The sequence below is a fragment of the Convolutriloba macropyga genome, chromosome 1 (assembly GCF_964194025.1).
Source record: "Convolutriloba macropyga chromosome 1, txConMacr16.3, whole genome shotgun sequence".
Taxonomy (NCBI): Eukaryota; Metazoa; Xenacoelomorpha; order Acoela; family Convolutidae; genus Convolutriloba; species Convolutriloba macropyga.
Window position 1 is genome coordinate 28,985,492 of NC_134468.1, and position 15,022 is coordinate 29,000,513.

General features: G+C 36.7%; 2 protein-coding genes across 2 annotated transcripts in view; one reads left to right on the plus strand and one right to left on the minus strand.

The window, feature by feature from the left end:
* The window catches only part of LOC142337663 (uncharacterized), a 454,746-nt gene that overhangs the window by 119,161 nt on the left and 320,563 nt on the right, over positions 1–15,022 (minus strand). The window lies entirely within an intron of this gene.
* LOC142337372 (uncharacterized) overlaps positions 1–15,022 on the plus strand; it is a 36,241-nt gene that overhangs the window by 18,930 nt on the left and 2,289 nt on the right. The gene's annotated exons all lie outside the window — the stretch shown is intronic.

Below are 15,022 nucleotides of genomic sequence, written 5' to 3' on the forward strand. Positions count from 1 at the left end.
AGTGCAAACCGTGTATTCGATTTACAGAAGTACAGTTGCGCTGATCTGTTTAGTTACCTCGTCACTTGTAAGAGTCGGGCTATCTGGCAACTGCTGGTGAGCGTGGTATATCACTTGAAGTTCTGCAGTCCATTAGCTGGGGAAGATGTTCTGACTTCTTGTGAATTAAGCAATTTACTTGCCTCTCAAAAACTGACATCAACCACAGCACCACCAAGCTCGGCGTTTTAGTCAAGGAATAGGCTGCTAGCACTAAAACTTCTTCAACAGCATTTATATCTGAGCCTATTAAAGCAGAAAGCGGTTTTAACCTCGCCTGAAAAGCTCAATTTTCATCAAAAAAATTCTTGTTGCCACTTATCTGTCTTCTTCCATCTCACGGTTGGTTGTTAGAAGACCGTTGACGGCAACATTACGAACCCTGTCATGTTTGAGGAAGCAAGCTTAATGTCATCTGCGGAATCTTTTTCAGCTATAATTGTTCATCAAACAAGTGAAAAGATATCTTTGACTACCAATCTGTCAAGCGGAGCAGCTGCACTGCTGCGTTCTGGCCGTTCACCGGACAAACTGGTACCAAACGTTCGCCCGGTTTTATAAAGCTCCAAGCTGGGATGCACGTGGAACATTTAATTGTGTTAGAAGTATAAAATCCGAAAATTCGAGTAATTTGACTATAAAAGCAGCAAGTGGAAGTTCAATTCGAAGAGTGCGTCCCACAAGATTGGTATCTTAGAGACCTTGCTTTGTAGTTTTAAAAGCGAAACCGTTCAACGTCCATCTAATAGCCCCCAAAAAATTTATAATATTCGTTGATTTTGTGAGTGGTTGTTATATGTCACACATTGGTATTGACCAATTCGACCATAGTGAGGGATACTTTCATGAGCATTCATGTGCCAAGGCATTTGGTGCGTTGGCTTGCAGATTACGTGCCTGCTCTGAACCTTTGATCTAAGTGGCATGAATTAGATTTAATCGCTGACATCATCGCGGAGAATATCAAATTAGATTCGCCAAGACGCTGTTTGTCTTATCCTAGACGCTGTTTGTGTTAGCTTTATATCTGTTAAAGGGGCTCTCTGATATGAAAATAAAGATTTTTGTATGTTGAAAAAGTTTAAAGTGAATAAAATAGACTTTTATTCAGCAATAAAAGAAGCAAAACAAAAATAAAACTCTGTGAGTTGCTAGGCAGCGGACAACAAAAACTTGTCCTCGCGCCGTTGTTAAGAACAAGTAAATCCTGTAGTTTTGAAGAAGAAACTTCACAGTTTTGGCAAAAAAGTAATAGAATTGTCTTCAACTTAAACTATTTTATACTGCGCAAAATCACAAGTTAAGCAAGGTGCAGTCAGCACTCTATACCATGGAAAAACCAGCAGCAATTTGGTAAATTTCAGTTGAGGATAGCATCAGAATGAGAATCTTCCATTTGTCAATACATCTTGCATCTGCAATGAACAACCTAAGACACAAAACGGAAAGAAAACAGATGCAGAGTTGCATGGGAAAAAACGAGGTCGTTTAAAATCGCACAGTAAGAGGTGGAATACGGATCTCACGACTGAGACTTTTTCTCAAGGTTATGTCAACAACATTGCAACTTTAGCATGAAAGTCAATTGATAGGAATTAAAGGTTGAAACTGTGGTGTCAAACAAACCTCTGGAGAATGAGAAAAATACTTCTAACTCTTGTTGAAAATGTGGAGTTTATCTCAGGGTGTTGAGGAGTGCTCCTGAATTTTCTAATGTAGCGCTGAGTCAAAATTCAAATGAACTGACGGTGATGTAATTATCGAAGATAATGTGATTCTCGATCGAAAAGGCAGTTCGTTTAGGTTAGGAAAACTAAATTTTCCTCCTTGTTGTTTAGGTGAAGAAATAAAAGTTTTCTAAAATAAACACAAATTAATACCAAAAGAACCGTTTATTCTTTTATTTAGAACAGTTGATTCAAAAGATCTTAGACATTTTTCAAAAAATTGAGAGCACGAATGAAATCGAATCGTTCGAATAAATCGTTGCGCTACCAAAGGTTTACGGAATAGTGATTAAAATTTGGAGATTAATGATAAATTTGAATGACACGATTGTGGCTTTCATCAATTATGTCTTAAGAGAAGTTGTTTCATTGTGTGACTATTCGAAAAACTTTAGATATTAACTTAGGGTCTGAAAATTTAAACTGAGTATTCTAAAGAGATAAATCAATATACAAAGAAATTCCGAAATTGTCAGACAGGCTTTAAACGCCTATTCAAAGCGCGGCTTTATTAGAATAAAAACTATGAATCTTGTATGGATTTCAACAAGGCAGATGTTCTCAGCAGCATTATTTTTAAAGAAAAAACGACTCGGAATTTTTTGAGCACGCCTTGTTGTTTTGAAACATATACTGTCATAAGGTTGATCGCTTGAGGCAATTGATATCAAAGCAGAACCCAGCTTTTGGTTATCAGGTTTGTCGAAGCTCAGGATTGACAATTTTCATTACAAAACAAACTTTGAAATCAAACAAATTGTTAAATGAGGAATTTGCGATGAACGTACACAGTTAGACTACAATCAAGGGTACTGTTCTTTTCGCTCTTCTCAATTTGAAACTTTGGGTTTTGATGAATGCAAATGAAAAGATCCTGGGATCCTTAAAATTGAAAACAAAAGAGATACTTCACTAGCCTGGCGTCACATAGAACACAATTAACTTGTTATTCTTAAATGTAGAGATTGCTGTTAAAGTCTACAGAAAAGCGGCTATTTACCTATGCAATTAACGCCACAACGAACGTGGTGATGTTAAGGATCAACTTGTTAAATGAGTATCTGTCAACAAGACAAAAAACTGGACTAAAATTTCCCGAGAGAAGCAAGATATCAAAAAGTGAATTTTGTCAATTTTAAGACATACGAGATATCTTCAATTTTTTTCTGGGAAATAAATTGAATTGAATAGAACGCCAAAACCAACCGATTGATGGACAACACGAAGGATCGGACTTCGAGCTTGGAGTAACAACTTCAACATGTCGCTTTGGATATTACTGCAGTAACTGAGAAAGGAAGATCAATACAGCAGCTGAGCTGTTACGAGATTGATGGATGAGTACTCAAGCATACCATAATATAAATTGGTTGAACTTTTTTTGATAAAGGTGAATAGCAAACCTAAAACAATTTTTATTGACTTAACTGTCTGGGACTGCTTGGTAACTTCCTCCATTCAGTTCTATATTTCATCTTGCACAAATCTTCAAACAGCGACCAAAAGTGGACCTGATGAACTACAATAGTGGACTTTGTGAAAAGATATTGTGAATCTTGAAAAGAGAGCACAGAACACTGATGTGAGCCCTTGCCCTTGCGAAGACTAATCCACAGCAAAGTTAATATTAGTGTTTTTCAGCAAGAAACAGAAAACAACCTAAAGTTATCTAAGGAGGAGGGACGCTATGTTTGGTTCAGAGAAATATCAGGAAACTTAATTTTCTCTTGATTCCCCGTCGTGTTGAACTCAATTACTTAGTGACAAGTCAATTGAGTAGCGATTGTATCTTTACCAAACTGATTGAGGCAATTGTGCAGCGTTTGCCAACTTAGTGTATACAATTTGAATTCTGAGTTATGAATTTGGCAATCGCGATGCGTATGACTTGATTTATCTTGAGCTTGCTAGTTTGAAGAGCAGTTGGCTAACTTTGAATTACAACTGATTTACATCGATGCAAATGGCAGGAAAGAATTGATATTTAACAAATTAAGATTAAAAGAAGTTAAATGATATCATATGTTATTCACGCACAAGAAATGAAATTGGATTTGTTTATACACGTGAATAGACAGTTTCCTGTCTGGAACCTGAACCAGCATGAAAAATTTAACTGAAGATGCATGATGAACTAAATTAAAAGTAACTGCCCTTGAAATAGATTAAGTAAATGAAGTTGAACTAAAACACGGTAATGTATATTCTTATGATAATAACCATCCCATATGAAATTTCCCCCTGTTGGAGAAAAATGAAAAGCTAAAAAATAAAATCAGAAAATTAGTACATATTCACCAGTTGCATAGATAATAAAATATTAGATAATAAAGTAAAATACAGAGTTTAGTTTAGAGAGTTTTCGAAATTTATTCTTAATCAGAGCGTTGTTCTGGCTCTAATAGAGACATCTCGCAAGGCAAATTTGGGTTTGGGTCGACAGTCTATCTTTCATTTGGGTTTCGTGGGGATGCTACATCACTGAAGGTGCTATCTGAAATCGGAAGCTCTGTAGAATATCCTTCCGTATTCTGGATATTGTGCACAATGGATTGTGGCTGGGAGGTCTTTCTCTGCTTTTTGAGCTGGCGTTTACTCCTTCTGAACGATGAAGTATCGGAGACCGATGTGTCGGTTCCTTGAATCGTACGCTTTTATTTGGGCAACATAGAGGTTACTTGCCGAGTTGAGGGAGTTGATTCCGACCCGGATAGTCCTGCTGTATTAGGTGGGCAGAAATGCAGTATTTGCGTCAAATCTGGCCTGTTTTGAAATTTGAATTCGCATCTTTAAAGCACGAGCAACATTACTGGAAGTGGAATTACGGGAGCATCCAAAAGAAATAACGCTATTGTCGTCAGGTTGCTTGCAATTGCGTTTTTTTCTTGCTCCCCAAAACTTTTCGAAGTAATTTTCTGCTCTAATGTTTCTCTCGAACCTTTTTGGGCCGCCTATGAATGTATTATCCAAGCTCTGTGTCCTTTTCATTTTGGCGTTCCAAATTTAGCGATGTCAGAATTTTGGATGCAAACCTCTTGCCTGTTTAGATCGTTGATTACACTCGCTGTCAGACTGATTTTTTCCACAGTGCTCCCTGGGGCAATGAATTCGTATAGCCCACCTAAGTTCTTCTTTTGCCTCTGCGCTGCATATTTTTGAGTGCTATCTTCACCTGCACAATTCTTTCGCTCCGCGGGATCGGTCTGGAGATGACTTCGGACCACATTAGTCGCGAGTCTCCGTCTTTTGAGCTTTTCTTGCTCATTGCGGGCTTGGACATTTGCTGCGCAGATAACTTCTCGATTTCAGCATCGGAGCACATGCCCGTATTTGCCCACGGTGCATCCGTGAGGTACGATCAGCCCGCGATGGTATCTTCTTCTAAATAATATTTGATTATTTATGATAGTTTAAATTTTTATTATTTGATTTTAGTGCTGATATTCGAAAATGGTGTATTACAACGTCTACCAAAGTGTGCTTCAAATGTTGAAATTTTTGATGTTATTTTAGATATTTTTAATCGTTGTAAAATTGCATGTATGGAGTTTTTAAGATTAGATTTTTTAATTAGATGTGTTTTCATACATGGTAACGATGTTTAATAGTTTGAATAAGGGGTTCGACTAAACCTATTGCTCTATGATCAGATTCAGGTGCGTAAATTGGTTAAATATTAATTTCAGTGCAGAATGTTTCAAACTTTTTGCCTGTCAAACTTCTAGCTTGGTGTAGTCTAATACTTCTAGGTACTCCGTGATTATATATATATATATATATATATATATAATTTTAGGAAATTCAATAACTTTTGTGCTAGATGCGCTTTTTACTATTTTTACTGTGGGGTATTTTGAGTATCTATCAACGCATGTAACGAAATATTGTTCTATGCGCTTTTCATTAATGATGTCGGCTGATGGGAACGCAGAGAAAAAACTTGTAACCGAATAGTTAAGTTAGAATTAACGGTTGACAACTGTGGCAATTGGCAAAAATTTCAGCCCCTATTTATTACCCCAAAGTAACGCACTTTTACTTTCATGATGATCATATTTAATCTATAACTTCCAGACTTCCAATCTTTACTAGCTATTCAGTCTGATAATTTACTTCTTCAAAAGATCAAGGGTCAACAGTTCACACATAACAATATGAAAGTTTGGGGAGAAAGTTGGTATAGATAGCACCACGTGTTAGCGTCACTCGATTCATAATTTACTAAGAAGTAAATCAGCACGTGGATGAGGTACGTATATCTTTTCTTAGTTTAAACAATTAACATTATACTTCCACTACTCTTTCCTATCATGTTAAGTGTTTGTTCCGAGGAAGACATGACAAAAAAGTGAAACTTTGGTCTGTCCCAATGCTTTTGTAAATGCGTCTGCTGGCATGCGATCGATAGGTAAGTAGTTTATTTCTAATAGTTGAGCTTCGATTAAATTGCGAACGAAAAAACTTTTAATGCAAAGTGCTTTGTTTTTCTGTGATTCATAGAATTTTTACTTAGAGCAATATAATTTTGATTGTCTACAAAGACGTTTACTGGCTGTTGGACTTCCAAATCTAATTCTCGTAATAGTTTTGCTAACTGTACTGCTTCCTTAATTGCTTTTGACTACGGCGTTAAGCTCAGCTTCGGTTATTGAAGTAGATACACACTTTTGTAGCATGCTAGCCCAACTGATTGCATCTGAACTATTGTTAGATTTAAAACAAAAACAACATGTACTTTTTCTATTGTCTATACTTCCTGCCCAATCTGAGTCTCAGAATCCGGTCAAATCCAGTTTCTCATTTTTATAAAATCATCTTCTGTCACTTTATCCCTTTTAGGTAATGTAAACACCCTTTTGCTGCATTCCGATGTCGTCTTCCAGGATTTTCAACAAAAGAACTCAATAAATTAGCTGCGTGCGCAGTATCTTGTCTACTTGTTAAAGCTAAATAGTTCAAACATCACACTATACCCCTATAATCACATGATTGCATTTCTCTATGCTCATTGCTGCCAATTTCAGGTGAACCTAAATTGGACAGTTTTAGGCTATTTTCTAATGGTGTTTCCAGTGGCTTTGATTCGCTCGTGTTAAAGTTCTCTAGCAATTTTTCAACATAAGTTTCTGGACTTAGCATTATTTCGTTTTCTGTTCGCTCAGTTTTTTTTATTAAAAAACCAACTAAGATCTCCGTAACTACTAATTTGAAAACTCTCACTAACTTTATTCTTAAAGTTTTCACAAAAGTCTTCCTGCAATCCTAAAATCAACATATCATCTACCCAAATTTACCTTCTTCCCTCTATACACTTTTTACCTTTCTTTAGAAAGAGACACTCTTCTTGAATTGCCGCTCCGAAACCTAATTGACTGAGAAAAAATTTGATTGTTAAATACCAATTTCTACCGGACTGTTTTAATCAATATAACAATTTCTCAACTTACAAATAAAGGATTTCCTTGCTTGTCAATTTTTTCGAACCCTTTGGGCTGTTGCATGAAGATCTTTTCTTCGATGTCAGCATTTATGTATGTTGTTTTAGTATCCGTTTGTTTCAACTCAGTGTTTTTAAATACTCAGTAGATTATCAGTGCTCCAAATGTTGAGAGGCGCGTTGTTGGTGAGTATGTTTCGTTGTAGTCCCGGCCGGGATCTTGGCTGAACCCTTTAGCTACGAATCTTGCCTTCTACCTTGTTATCTCCCCGCTAGGACCAAACTTAAGAGCAAAGAGCCAGCAGCTACCAATGGGTTTATTTCCTTTCTTGTCTACCAATTCCCAAACCTTATTTTCCACTAATGAGTTGTATTCCAATTTCCTTGCTTCGTACCAGTCTTTATCCCTAATTGATTCATCAATGAACTTGGGTAGTAATTCTTCGTGCACAATTCCATCCAGAAAAACTACCGGGTTTAAATCTCCATCACCATCTGACTGATGCTTGCTAATTATCTCCTCCTTCATTTCTTTAATTTCAAAAAACATTTCGTCTTCGTTGAAAGTTACATTCTGAGCTTATCTAACGTAAAGATCCCTTTGTTATTTGTTAATTGGAATATCTACCAGATAAGTCTTACTATTGTCAGAAGACATCAAAAATTTTCCTTTTCGAGAAGTTCTATCAATCCTACCTCAAAAACTTTTTTCAAAATGAACGAAAAATGAACAACCAAACACTTTGACAGATTCTAAGTTATGTTTCTTCTTGTACATTGACTCAAAAAGTGTCTTCTGAATATCTGAATGGAAACAAAAGTTTTTAGTTTCACTTGCTATATTAAGTGCATATGGCCAATACTCTTTTTCTAAACCTGCTTGCTCTAAAAGACATCTAGCCATTGGGGTTCTTGTCCCCAATTCCTCTCAACTTTTCCGTTTTCTTGTGGTGTATACGGTGCCGAGAACTCCAGTCTAACACTTTTTCGTCTTCATAATTGTTTTATGTCATTTGAGACATATTCCCCAGCCCTATAACAAACTAAGGTTCCTAGTTGGGATTTATCCGTAATGAATTGTTAAATTTTTTCAATAGCCTCATCCCTTGACCTCAAAAAATAAAGTTTTTGATACCTGCTGAAACTATCCACAAACCCTTTTGCGTACCGGTGGCCATCGAGACCGCTTCCATTGAGATGGGTCCCAAAATGTCGGTATGGACAATTTCTAAGACTTCACTTGCTCTTGTTCCTGAGTCTTTGATTTATTTAACTGACTGACATGTTTCACACTTCATTAAATCGTGCTCGCTTAGTTATAGTCCTACTACGTGATCTTTTAGTTTGTAAATGTCCTCAACATTATTAAGGCCCAAACACTTATTCCACAAACTACGGGGATCTCCGTTTGTTAAATTGCACTGCTCTGAGGTTTCTTCGTAATCAATGTTCTTCCAGATAAACACACTATCTTTTTCCTCAAAAGGGAAAACAGTTCTGTTTTTAGTTCGTATTTCTAAAGTCCTACCAAAGAAGACCTCAATGCCTGTTGCTCTAAATTTTGACATTGATAACAGGTTTTTTGTAATGTTGGGAATATGTAACGCATAACTTAATCTTATTTTTCTTTCTGAACCATTGGAATCCAAACCTCTGATTTCAACTGTTCCTTTCCCACTTATCAACCTTTACTGCTGTTTTGTCTTAGTGATGGTACCAGAATACTCTTTGTCTATATCTAAGAATAAACTTTTATCTTTAATCATTTGACTGGTAGCACTTGAGTCCAAAACTAGCTCATTTGCAAGATTGCTTTCCGAAGTTTGAAAGAAGGAAAAGAATTCTTCTTCTTCTTCTAAAATCTGTTCCTCAATTAAATTATGCGAACCTCACTGAGAGGTTCTCCTACTTTGACTTACAAAATTTTCCTCAGTTTTTGATGCTTTCTACAAAAATTGGCTGTATTTCCGTGCTCACCGCACTTAATACTTTTCATTGGGGAAGCTTTAGTTTGTTCATGAAATATTTTGTTAAGCCTACAGTCTTTTGTGATAATTCCCGTTTTCTGGCAGTTGAAACATTTCCTTTCACTATTGAAGAATACGCTGTCTTTTTTGTCTTTACATTCTCATTGTCGAAGTCTGTCAGGTCTCGTTTAATTTCCTCTAGAGTTTTCTCGTCTTTACTGTACTTCACAAGTGTTGCGAAATTTTCATAATCCATCGCAAGCCCTTATTGAGAAAAACATTTTTCACTGATCCCTTTGTTCATTTGTGTTAAGTTGTTTTGCATATTATCTGGTCTGGTTAGATAATCTACGGTACTCTCACTTGAAGTCTTTTCAGGATCTAATTGTGCTGTCAATTTGTGTAGTCGAGGTCTCTGGAAACTTTTGAAGCGTTTACACAGTCATCCCAAGTGCCATCACTCTTATGTGGTCTAAGAAAAAGAACCGATGTTTTGTCTAAGGCCTGAACTAACTTGTACCAAAAAGTTTTCGTCTTCTCTTCTTTTTCTTCCCGCCCTTTTTCTATAGCTAGCCTGCGTTGCTCCTCCGAAGGACTATTTCTAACAGCTTGTATATAATCTAGTTAGGTGGCTTCTCCACTAAGAATTTGCTAAGTTTTAAAGAGTGCATACAAGCCTCAAACTGTTCAGCAAAATACAAGAAATCATCCTCACGCCCTCTGAATACCAATCTCTCTGTTTTCAAACTCATTGTTAAGATTGTCGTTTCTTTCTTTTCTTTCTTTTAATTTCTGTCTGACTCAAACTAACTCTTAACACTAAATGTTCCCTACTGAACCAAAGACTAATGCTGCCCCCAACAACTCCGTACTTTGTTTTTTTTAAATTAACACTGCTCTAGGTAAATATTCTTTCGTAAAAAGGGTGGGACTGTGAAAAAATCTTATTCGGACATGGATCAAAACTCCTTTCTTTTCAACAGCGTTTATGAAATTATTGGCTGTTGGTGGCTGTGTTAAAGGACGACGAAGCGGCGAGTCGTTATGGTTGTGTATCACAAAAGGGCTCTATAGCACCAATTAGCACTTGTTGTAATATGATAGCACTTGATAGAGAAACAAAAAAACACTAAGCGAAAAGAGTTTGGTCGACTAAATTAATCAAGAAGTTGGTGTTCTGTTCGAGTTCTGTAGTATGTCTGACAAAATCGAAAGCAGGACATTGAAATTGAGCCAGGGTTTTTCAGTCTCAATTAAGCACCATTAGGATACCAACACCCTCCGAGGATAATGTACTCAAACCCTAATCCTAGTCCTATTTACGAAACGTTTTAATCATGTGTCTTTCCACCAAACTTGTATCTTTCAGAAGCACAGCACACACAATTGAAAATGAAACAGATGTTCAAGCTGAGCTGTTCTCAGCTATAAGCATCTAAGCAATCCTGGTTCCCCGGCAGCTCTGTTATACAATTGAACCTCTGCGCTCCTTACTGATTCCCCACAGCAGCTCCACTAACTCTTGACTTCAAAAGCAGAATCCACTGCTTAGCTACACAAAATTAGCGCTCCACTTTTAAAGTCCCCCAACCAGGCACATAAGCTCTCGACTCCACAGATGAAGTCCCCCAACCAGCTGCACAAGCTGCTCACTTCACAATTGAAGTCCCCTAACCAGCTACACAAGCTTCCTACTCTTGCTTCTTCTGGTCTCACTTGGCCACTTCATGACTACAAGGCTTGTCTCCCCTTGTCCTTTCGGTATTCCCCCCCAATGATTTCAGCGACCCGCTTATGTAACAAAGAGGCGCAGCAACAATGTTATTTTACTTAAAAGGGCTTTGATTACTTAACTTAGAAAAACTCTGGGCCCATAAACTGTCGACTAATGGGACCGCAGAGACAAATCTTGTAGAAAAATCTTCGAGTAGTTAAATTAGAAATAGTGGTTAACAATTGATACCTTTCAGCCCCTATTTAAGTACCGCACTTTCACATTCATGATCATCACATTTAATTTACACTTCCATGACTTCCGATCTTTACTAAATATTTACCCTGATAATTTACTTCTTCAAAAGATCAAGGTTCAAAACTTCACACATAACAATATGAAAAGTTGGGGACAAAGTTGGTATAGATAGCACTTGTTAGCTGCACTCAATTCATAATTAACCAAGATGTAAATCAGCACGTGGATGAGGTACGTATATCTTTTCTTACTTTAAACAATTAACATTGTACTTCCAATAAATAATAGGTCCACCAAGTTCTATCTGGATCTCGTCATTCGGTTAAATACAATTTGGTAAAAGTGACCATTTGCTATGCGGAATCACTGGTTTGAAATTCTTACCAATTTCCCTGCAGGTTTGAAGAATTTGTGGTGATTACTTGATTTGGTGTTGAACATGGGCTTTATTTGGTCTAATTCTTCAGATTGTTCACATTCTTTAATGTCTGAGTTTCGCAGCGCATATGCAGCAATTTTTTTAAAGGAATGAGATTTAAGCAATGGTTGATTATTTACTGCAAATTGTGGTTTTGAATTTTGAAGAGTTATTTGCGATGCAATTGGCATTTTTAAGTGGGGATTAATAGCTTCATTATGATGTGTCAATTGCGAAGCAATTGGTAATAAGGTATTCTGATCTGGTGATTGTAATGCAATTGCTGTAGTCCAAAGTTGAAAATTTTTGTGAAATAAAGTAGGTATTTGCGGTGCGATTAACCTATTTGATGAATTTGAAGGTAAATGTAGCTTTAATAAGCCATTTAATTTCTTTACAGTTTGTAATTTGCGTTTCATTAAGTTTTTAAAGGAATCACGAATTTTGAATGTTGTTGCTACTACAAAATATTCATCATATGAGTAAACTTTTCTAACTTTGGCGAAAGGATTTTCAGAAATGTAATCTACGAGGCCATTTCTGCTCCAGGCATGTGTTCAATTGTAAAATTATACGGAAGTAGGCGGTCAATCCATCTAGAAAGATAACTTTGTGGGATTTGATAGATCTGTGTTCTTCTAAAATTGATATTAGAACGCGATGATGTGTTATTATTAAGAAGTCATTTCCGTAGAGATAATTTCTGAAGTAGTCGATTAAGCAGTAAACTCCGAACTGCTCCAATTCGTTGACGTTGTATCATTTTTCTGTAGAATTTAGAAATCGGGATGCACATGCTATAGGTTTTCATTCATTCGAAGTATTTTGTTCGAGGGCAGCCCCCAGTCCAGAAAGAGAAGCCTCACATTTTACGCAAACATCCAATTTGTGGTTATAATGACTATTTTCAGTGATTGCAGCAATTTTAGGCTTCATAATTTTCGAAATGTTCAGTCTGTCTGTCAATTCAGAGGAATTTGAGGGATTTTCTGAGAAGTGGTTTAAGGGGATAACAAAGTTGTAAGCGATTTGGTATAAATTTTTTTACATAATGTACTGAACCAAGAAACGATCTTAGGCGTTTTAGTGTCCATGGTGGTGGTATTGCTATTATAGCTGCCGTTTTTTTTCAAGTGGTGATATACCAGTTTGGGTGAATTTGTACTCCAGCCACTCAATTTCTGTTTTTGCAAATGGCATTTTTGAAGATTTATTCTTAATTTATCCTCGTCAAGTTTTTTAAGACATTTGGTGACATTATTTGGTCATCAGATTCGGACCCTGTGCTAACAATAATAAAATCATCAAGGAAGCTTTACGTGTTTTGCAGACCAAAAAGCGCATAATCGATAGTTTTTGAAATTCAGCCGGCATGTCAGTAAGGCCATAAAATACAGTTTTAAATTTATAAGTGCCAGTGGATTCAAAAAATATTAAAATTACAGTGTTTTGCAGTGTCTTTCTGCGATTGTAGTTGGCCATAAGCATATTTCAGATCCATTGTTAAAAAATATGCTTGTTGACCGTTTTGAGTATTTGTTAGATGCTATGAAATTGAGTCTATTAACATTTCGGTGTTGGGCTTTTGATATTTACTTTTGTGAATGGATTTGTTTAAAACTTTAGAATCTAGTGCTAGTTTTATAGATTGATCTTTCTTTGCTGTGATTACTATTGGAGATATGAAATGATCGTCAGAGCAGCTAGATATCTTTTCAATGTGTCCTTTTTTCTGTAGGCAATCTAATTCGACCGTAACTCTAGGTTGTAGATTAATCGGAACTCGTCGGACATTTTGACGCTTTGCTGTTTTCTTTTGACGAAACCTTTATTTCACTACATGAGTCTTTGAGAAGCAAACTCTTGAGACTAGATGTGCAAATGCGACGCAATTGTCACTTTAATTTTACATGTAGAATTATCAATATTGTAAAACATTTACCCCTTTCTGCTTGTTGTTGTACCATTGCCAGGCCAAGGCAGTTGAAAAGGTCTGTCTCGATGATTTATTTATGTCCGTCCTCCACCACTGTTAACCAAGCCTTTTCACAAGTCCAATAATTGTACGTCACTGTGGCGGTAAATTTCCCGAGAACTTCGATTGGTTCATTTGAAATTTTTTCCAGGTCGTTTTCTTGCTTCATGGTGATCCATCTTGCCAATGGTGTAGTTTTGAGGATTCTATTCGAGAGGGTTTTTGTAATGAGGCTGCAAACGCTGCCTGATTCGATCAATGAACTTGCCAGGATGTTTCTAGTTTAATTTTTGCATTGAGGGGTTCTAGTTGGTTCGAAGGATCACTAGAAACAGCTGTCACATAGTCATCAGAATCACTATCGTAGTTAGATTCATAGACTTGATCATAGAGTTGTTGATAGCTTGTTATGTAATTGACCGAATCTTCATTATCACTTTTGATTGTGTTTGTATTGATCTGATTGATATTTGTTTGCCGAGGTTTGGGTGTTTGGGACTGTGACTTTTTGGGCTTACGACACTTCTTTGCAAAGTGTCCTGTACTTCCACAGTTTTTGCGTTTTTTACCATTTGCGGGGCAAATTTGATGGTGGTTATGACTCCAACGTTCAAGAAACTTTGGGCAAATGCTAGTGCATTGGTAGTTTTGGAGAACTGTTCGGTAGCGAGTGAAGTCCTTACGAGATTGTTGGTAATTTGCGTTGCTGTTGCCTTCTTGAAAACTATTGACAATATTGACTGATTGAGCATTTGTATTCAAGTTTTGGTTTATTTTCTGTTGATTTTGCGACCCCATCTCCAAGTGAATCGCAATCTCAAGGGCTTTGGTTGGCGATACTGTTTCTTTCAGAAGCCCTCTTTGGGTGTCATGATCTTGCATGTTGACTATGAAAGCGTCTCGAATTCTAGTGGTTTCTTCGTCTCCCAAACAACAATCTGCTGCTTGTTCAGTTAGGCGTCCATAGAAGTTTTCAACTGATTCTCCTTGCTGCTGTATAGAAGAAAAGAAAACAAAACGATCATAGGTGACGTTTCTAGTTTTTGTAGATGAGTCCTCCATCACTCGCCAAAGTTTTTTAGTGGCTCTTTCTCGATTTGGAAGTGGGGGTAATCGCATTTGAATAAACCACGGTCTTCTGCATCATTACATGGGCAGAGAAGTGATGTAGCTTTTTGTTCCCAATGTTACCAGGGTTTGTGTCCGCCAATTTCATCTTGAAAATGAACAATTTGGGTTTTGAATTACCAAATTATGGACAAAAGAGAAATCAATAACCAAATAAAGGTCAAAAGCAATAAAAAAAATGAAGAAATTACATATAAAAAATTTTAAGAAATAAGATAAAAGAAGTTCATGCTAGGCAGCAGCAAATTGAGGATCATGGTTCTGAGTGGTGTACCACATTCCGACTGCTTTTTTTCCAGAATTTTTATAGTGAGATGTCTCAAAAAATAGCAACAAAATACCAAAAATAAGGCTTTTTC